This window comes from Pygoscelis adeliae, unplaced genomic scaffold (genome assembly GCF_000699105.1).
Source record: "Pygoscelis adeliae isolate BGI_AS28 unplaced genomic scaffold, ASM69910v1 Scaffold429, whole genome shotgun sequence".
Taxonomy (NCBI): Eukaryota; Metazoa; Chordata; class Aves; order Sphenisciformes; family Spheniscidae; genus Pygoscelis; species Pygoscelis adeliae.
In genome coordinates, this window is record NW_008825561.1 from 779,354 (window position 1) to 786,684 (window position 7,331).

A 7,331-nucleotide genomic window follows, 5' to 3' on the forward strand; every position below is an offset into this window, starting at 1 on the left:
GATACAGCTTTGAAATGAATTTTAGGAGAACACCAATGGACATCTCTTTTTGTTGTTTTTTTTTTTGTTTGTTTGTTTTATTTCTTGCTCTAATTCTGCCAAATTAAGGGAAGAGATTTGTCTGTCTGTTTGCCAGTTTTCTGCAAGGGCAGGTTCTCCACCATGAAGTGTAAAGTGACTTCATGGAGTAATTTTTTCCACCTTATCTGGAGATCTGTTGAGCAACATGCAAAGCTATTCTTTGAAGTGACTTTCTTTGTTTCACTCAGCTAAGAGAGCAACACGACACTGCTCACTTTCACTTCTGATTCTTTGCTTTTCACAGAACAAAGTTCAAGCTTTAAGACTTATGGTCAGACTACCTTGTAAAAACTAGTGGTTGAAAGCTGGAAATGAGAGAAATGGGGAAACATCAGGGCATGCTCAGCAATCACAGAATGACTGTGAACCATCACTGCAGCATGGACTCAAAAAGGCAAAGACAATCCAAAATACTGCAGTATTTCCAGCAGTGATAGGGAAGTACTAATGCCATGAAAGGTTCGATGCTCTAGCAAGATCTCATCTGGATGCCAGAGAGCCAAGGACTTATTTCATGGGAGGAGATGGGAAAGCTTGCCTCTTTTACGAGCATGACAACCAAGGGGTAATAGGTTTGCTTTTTATAAGCACACCAGTGAGTGAGAACTGTGTAAAATAATGGGGAGTGCTGGGACGAGGAGCAATGGGTACAAGCTGCCTGTGGACAGGGCAGGGGAGGACAGTGAGCCAGCAGAAAGGTACTGTGGAAGCATGTCCCCCAGGCGCAGAGAGGTGAGGGACTGGCTGAGTGCACCAGCATGGTTGCCGACAAAGCTGCCTGCCCCCCACCCTGGGACTGTCAGTCCCTGCCCCAGTGACGCCACCGCAGGGCTGGTCTCCAGCTCCCCACAGCCCTGCCCTGCCCGGCCATGGGCCTTGCTGAGCTGGGCCCCCTGGCAGAGCCACAGGCATGAGGCTGGCAGAGCCACCCAGCCTCCTGCTGCTCAGGACCTGCCTCCTGCCACACTGGGCACCGCTGACAGCAAAGCCTTCAGCTCCCCTTCCCTGCACGGCTGCTCTCTCCAGCAGGCTGGGGCTCTGACCCGGGCTCACTGAGCGCCTGGGGCAGCCTGGCTTCCCAGGGACTCACACCCATGTCGATGGCAGCAGGGTCCAGCACGCTGTGAGCCTTGCACCAGGAGATTGCCCTGCTCTAGCAGTCCTCGCTGCTGTGTGCATGGCCAAGAGATGGTCCTGACCCGGAGGAAATGGTAGCTCCCCAAACGGTGACAGAGGCGTATCTATGCATGTCAAGACACTCATGTTTGTTTCTTTAACCATAATTTTTTTAAAAAAAGAAACTAAAACAGTTTGTAGAAATTGCAAGAGCTTGAATCAAGCCATAAGTAACATAAAATCTTGGATTTAAGCTTTTCACTTCAGAAATGGTGATATCTCCCACATCAACAGCCACCTCAGCCTCCAAGCACATCCAGAAGTGGGAAGAGTTCTGGGTAAAGGGAAGCCCAGACTGACATTATGACTTTTAACAATGAAGGATGTATTTTACAGCCATGAAAACTGCCAGAATAAAATCTTTTGTTGCTGTAAATAATGCAACCCAATTTTGTTGGGTTTTCTTTTTTTATTTTCAGCCAGATCTCTCATGGCTGCTGTTGGTTACCTTCTCCAGTGAGAGCTGGTGTGCCTCAGCTCTGCTATGAGCCTTGCTGTCCCAAGGAACCAAGTCCAGGCATCAAACCGCTGATAGCTCCCATATGCAGCTGCTGCCCGCCCCATGCCCCAGCCGCTCCAGTACCTGTCCTTGGCTGCCCTCCAGCCCGTGCCTGGCCAAGAACCGTGACACAGGTTTGTTTTCCTAGCAGCTTCTGCTGTTGCTTGGCTTGCTCAACTCCTGGCATGCTGGGCAGCACTTTCATAGTCCATCAGCCTACGTACTCACTCAGTAACTGATGTGCTGCGGATGTGTGAAACCCACGGGCTGGAGTCAGAGGGCTTGCCTGCAGCATCCAGCACTGCAATGCCTAAATGTAAGGACCTGGCCCCGATGGTGACTCAGAGACCTAAACTAAGCACTTAATGCAGAGGGCAGGATCTGATCATAAGCTCCTAATGGAGGTGATGCACAATGACTCTTTGGAGGAGGCAAGAATGGAGATGAAAGTGCTCCTCTCAGAGGACAACCTGCACCAGTGGAGCATGGGGCACAGATCCCTCCTCTTTATCCTCCCCAGCCCCACCGCCGGCATCCTGAGAGCACAGGAGGCAGAGCAGGCAGTGGGTCCAGCCTCACTGTGCTTCTGAGCTGGGTGTTAAGAGTCCCTTCATGGGCAGTCAGGGCTTTGAGGAGCGTACAGGAGACCACTGCCAATGCAACTCCACACTCTGGCACAGACGAGCTAACTGATTTAGGTGCCTCACTAACTCCCCAGTGGATCTAGGTATAAAGGCCATTTCTGGACATCTTTCCCTCGCTCCTTCTTTTGTTTCACACCTTGTTGAGGCACAGGAAGGGAAAAGGAAGATTTTAAGTTTGGGGATCACTGCTATTTCACCCTCTTATTCTCTGTACGGGTTAACTGGGTCTCACCCACTCCCAGAGAAAAGGGAGAACCTCCCCTGCATGTTGGTGATCCTCACTAATCTAAATATTTTGACAGGAGTTCCATGGAGTGCAGAAACCACAGTGCTGGCTGCAGCTCCCGCCATTGACTCATCCTGCAGGAAGAAATGCTGTGGGGCCCAAAATAGAAAAAGCTTTCAGTTCTGCTCATCTAACTGGCACAACCCCAATGAAGGTGTGAGGGTCACATCCTGGGGCTGCAGGAGCTTTTGGGTTGGTCCTGATAGCCAAGGACAGTCTTGGCTGTCCTGACCCTTAGCAGAGATGGTTCCAGTTGGGCTTCAACCTGTTGTTGCTTTCCTCTGCCTGTCTCCCTTACCTTAGACTGACCTGCGTGGTGTGTCTGAGGTTGGCAGGAGGCACGACATGTGCCTCCTCCGTACAGCTCCCTGTGCAACAGCCCCAAGTGGAGCAGAGCAGAGCCACCACCCTCCCACCTGGAGATGATTTTGTTTGAAGCTGCACAGCCACCAGGCTCAGGCACTTGTTCAAGTTCTTTCTGTAACAAGCCACAGTGAGCCAGCTGAGCTGCAGTAACAGGCTGAGCGCATGCCCTCAGCTGGAGGCTAATGCAATGCAGCCTGATTCAGTTTAATCTTCTTTCACTGCAGCTGAGTTTGGTGGCACCGCTTGGCACTACCCTGGCTCAGCTGACACAGCAGGGCTAAGGTAATCCCGTCTGTGGCCAGTGGTGAACTACCACAATGTCATGAAAGCCCATTAGACTAATGCACTATAAGCTATAAGCTTCTGTAACAAAGGTGTGAAAAAAAAATCAATCTTTGTTGCTAGGAATGGTTGAACCAGTCTGGATAAGTAAGATCTGGCCAAAGTGGTCTTTCCAAATGCAACTTGAATCTATTTGCTTACTCTAAGCCTGCTTACTGTAGGTTTAAAGTATTGGAATCAGATTTATATGTTAAATGCTGGGTTTACTGTTCACCCCAACTTCAGGATTTGGGGGAGGTTTTAATGTTTGGTTGTCCCCTGCATTTCTCTGGCAGCCCAAGAGCCCATCCTCACATGCAGGTAGCACACAGCATTGCACGTGCTGTACGAGCAGAACCAGATTTTTAAAGCTGTGGGTATAGTGCCTTTATTATTCCTTAGAGATTGCTTTGCCTTCAGGTCTGAATGGCTTCATTAGTGATCTCTCTTGGCAGAGATGTCTTAGGATACTGCTGCCTGTGCTGCCATTTAATAGCTCAGTCTGACAAGATCTTCTGGATCTAAGTTTATCATCCTTTCCACATAGGGCATAGGGCTTGATCCTGATTCTTAATTTTGCCATCCCTATCTAAGAAGGAGTTTGTTTATTTAGATGTAGAAATCAGGCCTGTGCCACGCAGAGGTAACTTAGCTGCATCCAGTGACCAGAATGTAAGGTTAGAAATGAAATGCTTGTGCCAGGGCCAGGCTGTGACACTCTGTCCTGTGTTAATGAGCAGCTGTACCTGGCAGATCTTCCAAACGAAAGGTACTACTCACCAGGGTGGCTATTAGTAACCACTCACATTATGGCAAAAGCCACAGACAAACAGAATTAGGTTGCTATTATATTTGGACTACAAGCTCTGTAAACATACCCTGTTTGGGAGAATGGGCCTCTGATCCCTGATGCAACATAAATAAACAACAAGGATTACAGCTGGCTTTGAACATGCAGAACCGTGCTATTCAATACCATTAGCATCTGAAACAACTGGTCCCCATTGACAGCACTTCCTTAAAGAAAAGCTTAGCGAGGCTGCCTGTCCTCCTTCAATAGATCGCAGGCAGCAGAATTAGCAGAATTACTTACTGCTGTCAGAGGAGGGTGGCAGGTGAGTGACAAGGTCATTAAGGGAGCAGAGCCAGGGACTTTGCCTGCCTTTGCACTGAGTTTACACCAGTCAGCTTGTAACTCAATACGGGACCTCAGTATTTATGGCTCAGGGTATGATAAATCACATTTTTATAAACAAAAACAAGTCTTTGGAGGCTGCAAAAGAGAGAGAAGAGGAGCGGCTTGCTCATTTTGCTTTTTGCAAAGAACGACTGAGCCCCAGCTTCTTCAGATACGTGTTTGCCTTTCCATGTGTTTGCATTTTTACTTCTGAGAGCAGCAGGAGCACACACAGGGGGAAGGTAAACATGTCTGGAAGTCTTCATGGTAAACCAAGCCTCCACTTTAGCTCTTGCTGCGGCACCTTTCCGGCCAGATCCTCTGATGGCAGTGGAAACTCGACCAATTTGCAGCACTTAAAGTACTCATATTTTTGCTGTATTTTAGGTCAGTTTCCACATAAATCTTTGCAGTTCTCAAAGGATATTATATTGGGTAACTACTGCTGGGAAGCAAATTATTTTTTTAAAAAGAGAAAAATTTCAGTGCCCATCAGAACTGCCAGAGCTGGGACGTTAGAAGGATGACACCTCATGCCGTCCAGCTGTGGCAACAGGCAAATATATTTTGTAATGACAGCTTGTGCAAGCCGCTCAAGTTCTAGCCCAGTGCTGAAGGAGCAAAGCCAGGCTTCCCAAAAGAATCCTCCAAGCAAACAAATCCCCTTGTCGAGCCCCAGCTGTCAAAACAGGTCACCTATCAGTCTGGCATTTGTTATGATGCCATCAAATTGTGACTCTGTGCAAATTCTTTACTGGAAATGCATACACCTGCAAGCTTTTATTTCTTCTCAGAAAGCATTAATTCACACAGCAATCAGTGCAATGTTAGCTTTGTGTCATACCAGCTGGAAATTTATAAATGAAAGGAATAATTTGCTGATGTAATTTTTTTTCCTTCACACTGTGCCTTGCACACTACATTGTACCTTAGCATGTTGTCACAACAATGACAATTATTTCTGAGCAAGCTATTCTAGGGACAAAGACATAAGCATCACCTGCAAGTAAAATAAAAATAAGGAAATGGCAGAGCTACAGTTCTGCTTGACACCAGTGAGTGTTTTATGGCTTATTTGAAAAACAACAAAACCCAAAACCGAACCACAGAAACTCCCAAGACTGTGTTAGGGTGTTAGGTTACAAACTGCTACAGGAATAAATATTTGCATAGACATAGCAAACTGACAGATTAAAAATGATAAATAAGTTCAAAACATGCATATTTGCATTACCTTTTTGTTCTGAAATAAAAGGGTAATAGTACTGTTGAAATGGGTTATCTCCTTGATTAAGTCTTAATTCAGAAAATCCTTGCTGGTATTCATCTCCCTGCTTTGCCTGGATGCTTCGATCAACTGCAGGACAGCTTTGAAACACTCTCGCTTTGAAGCCTGGAGTTTATTTCTGGATCACCCCATGATCAGTGAATACAAGCCAAAATATAAGTTGTTCTGAATCTCAGATTTCCTGTTTGAAGATGCATGGCAGAAACTTTTACCCATCCTAAAGTTCTTCTTTGTTGCATTATCTGAAGAACTTCACTTCATCAAGCATCCCGTAGCTAAATGACACAAAGTTGACCTTTCTATTACATCATTATTTATTGTCCCTGACAAGTAGACCATATATGGACATGTTTCTGGAACCTAAAGAGAAAAAAAAATTGCCTTATAATTTTGAAGTAAAGTATGTTGTCCTGGAGAGTTTTATTTACTTGAGGAGAAGGGGACTCAATTTACTTTTCTTTTAGCTGCTGCTTGTTAAACAAAACAGGCAAACATTACGTGGGTATTTATTGATGTTTTAGAGTGATTTGTATATTTTTAAGGCTGCAAGTTTGAGACTTCAGGATTCCAAAAGATGACAAAAGCAGCTGTGAACCTGTTCCAAGTAGTATTTGCAAGAGCTTACTACTGGAAAAGAACTGCTCTCGTACCACATAAACGTGAACGACAGACCCTCTCTCAGACTCCTCAAGGCCATAAATGTGAAATGGTAGCCATCTTCGCCACACCTGGCAGAGGGCAAGCTAGCCAAGGGAGAGATAGCACTGATCCAGGGATGAGCTAGAAGAAAACAGTCAGGCACATACAGGAGAATTGTCACTGTTGGATTAGCTGGAACATGGGGATAATACTCAGTTTGGGAAGGTTTCTATGTATTTGTCCAGCTAATACGATGAATGAAGGGAAACCGTATAATACAGTATCAAAATGATGCCCGTGCTTTTTCCTTCAGCTCCTGCTTCACTGATTCCCATGGCAAAACATTGCATATAAAAAGAATAAAGCCTAGATCGCAATGGGTCTGGTTTCCTTTCCGAGCACCTTGTCGAGCCTCAGGCTAGCTGTACTCACCCTGTCAGTGCATAAACACCCCCTGTCTAAGGCTTAACAAAAGCAATCCTGAAAGAAACCAGTTTAGCAAGTCCCTTCCAACTCACCTGCTTTGCTTTTAGGGTCTTTCAGGACCAGCATCATTCCCTCTCCATGCTTGCTCCTCGATCCGACTTGCTCCAGCATGACAGGATGGCCAGTATCTGATAGGTCCACCTTCTCTGCTGCCCGTAAAACCATCTGCCCCTCATAACTAGTGCTAGGGCTGTTGTTTTGTCCAAAGTTAAGGACATTCAGCAGTTACTGTGGCAGGCAAAGGAGCCCTGGATGTCGTCACCAAGAGGGTGTGAGACTCTTACACCCTTGAAAACATGTCAGCCAACCCTCCATGATTTTTAAACAACACCCAGCTCTTTTTTTCCTGATATTACTTTAAGATCGTA

At 46.2% G+C, this 7,331-nt stretch overlaps 1 protein-coding gene across 1 annotated transcript in view; it reads right to left on the reverse strand.

Annotated features, from left to right (window-relative positions):
• The window catches only part of ASB2 (ankyrin repeat and SOCS box containing 2), a 30,651-nt gene extending 23,528 nt beyond the window's left edge, over positions 1–7,123 (reverse strand). Inside the window, exons 1-2 of the mRNA XM_009332370.1 lie at positions 6,996–7,123; positions 5,785–6,198 (exon numbers count right to left, since the gene is read on the reverse strand). The gene's annotated coding sequence lies outside the window, so the exon portion shown is untranslated. The remainder of the gene's footprint in view (positions 1–5,784; positions 6,199–6,995) is intronic.
• Positions 7,124–7,331: the final 208 nt, after the last annotated feature.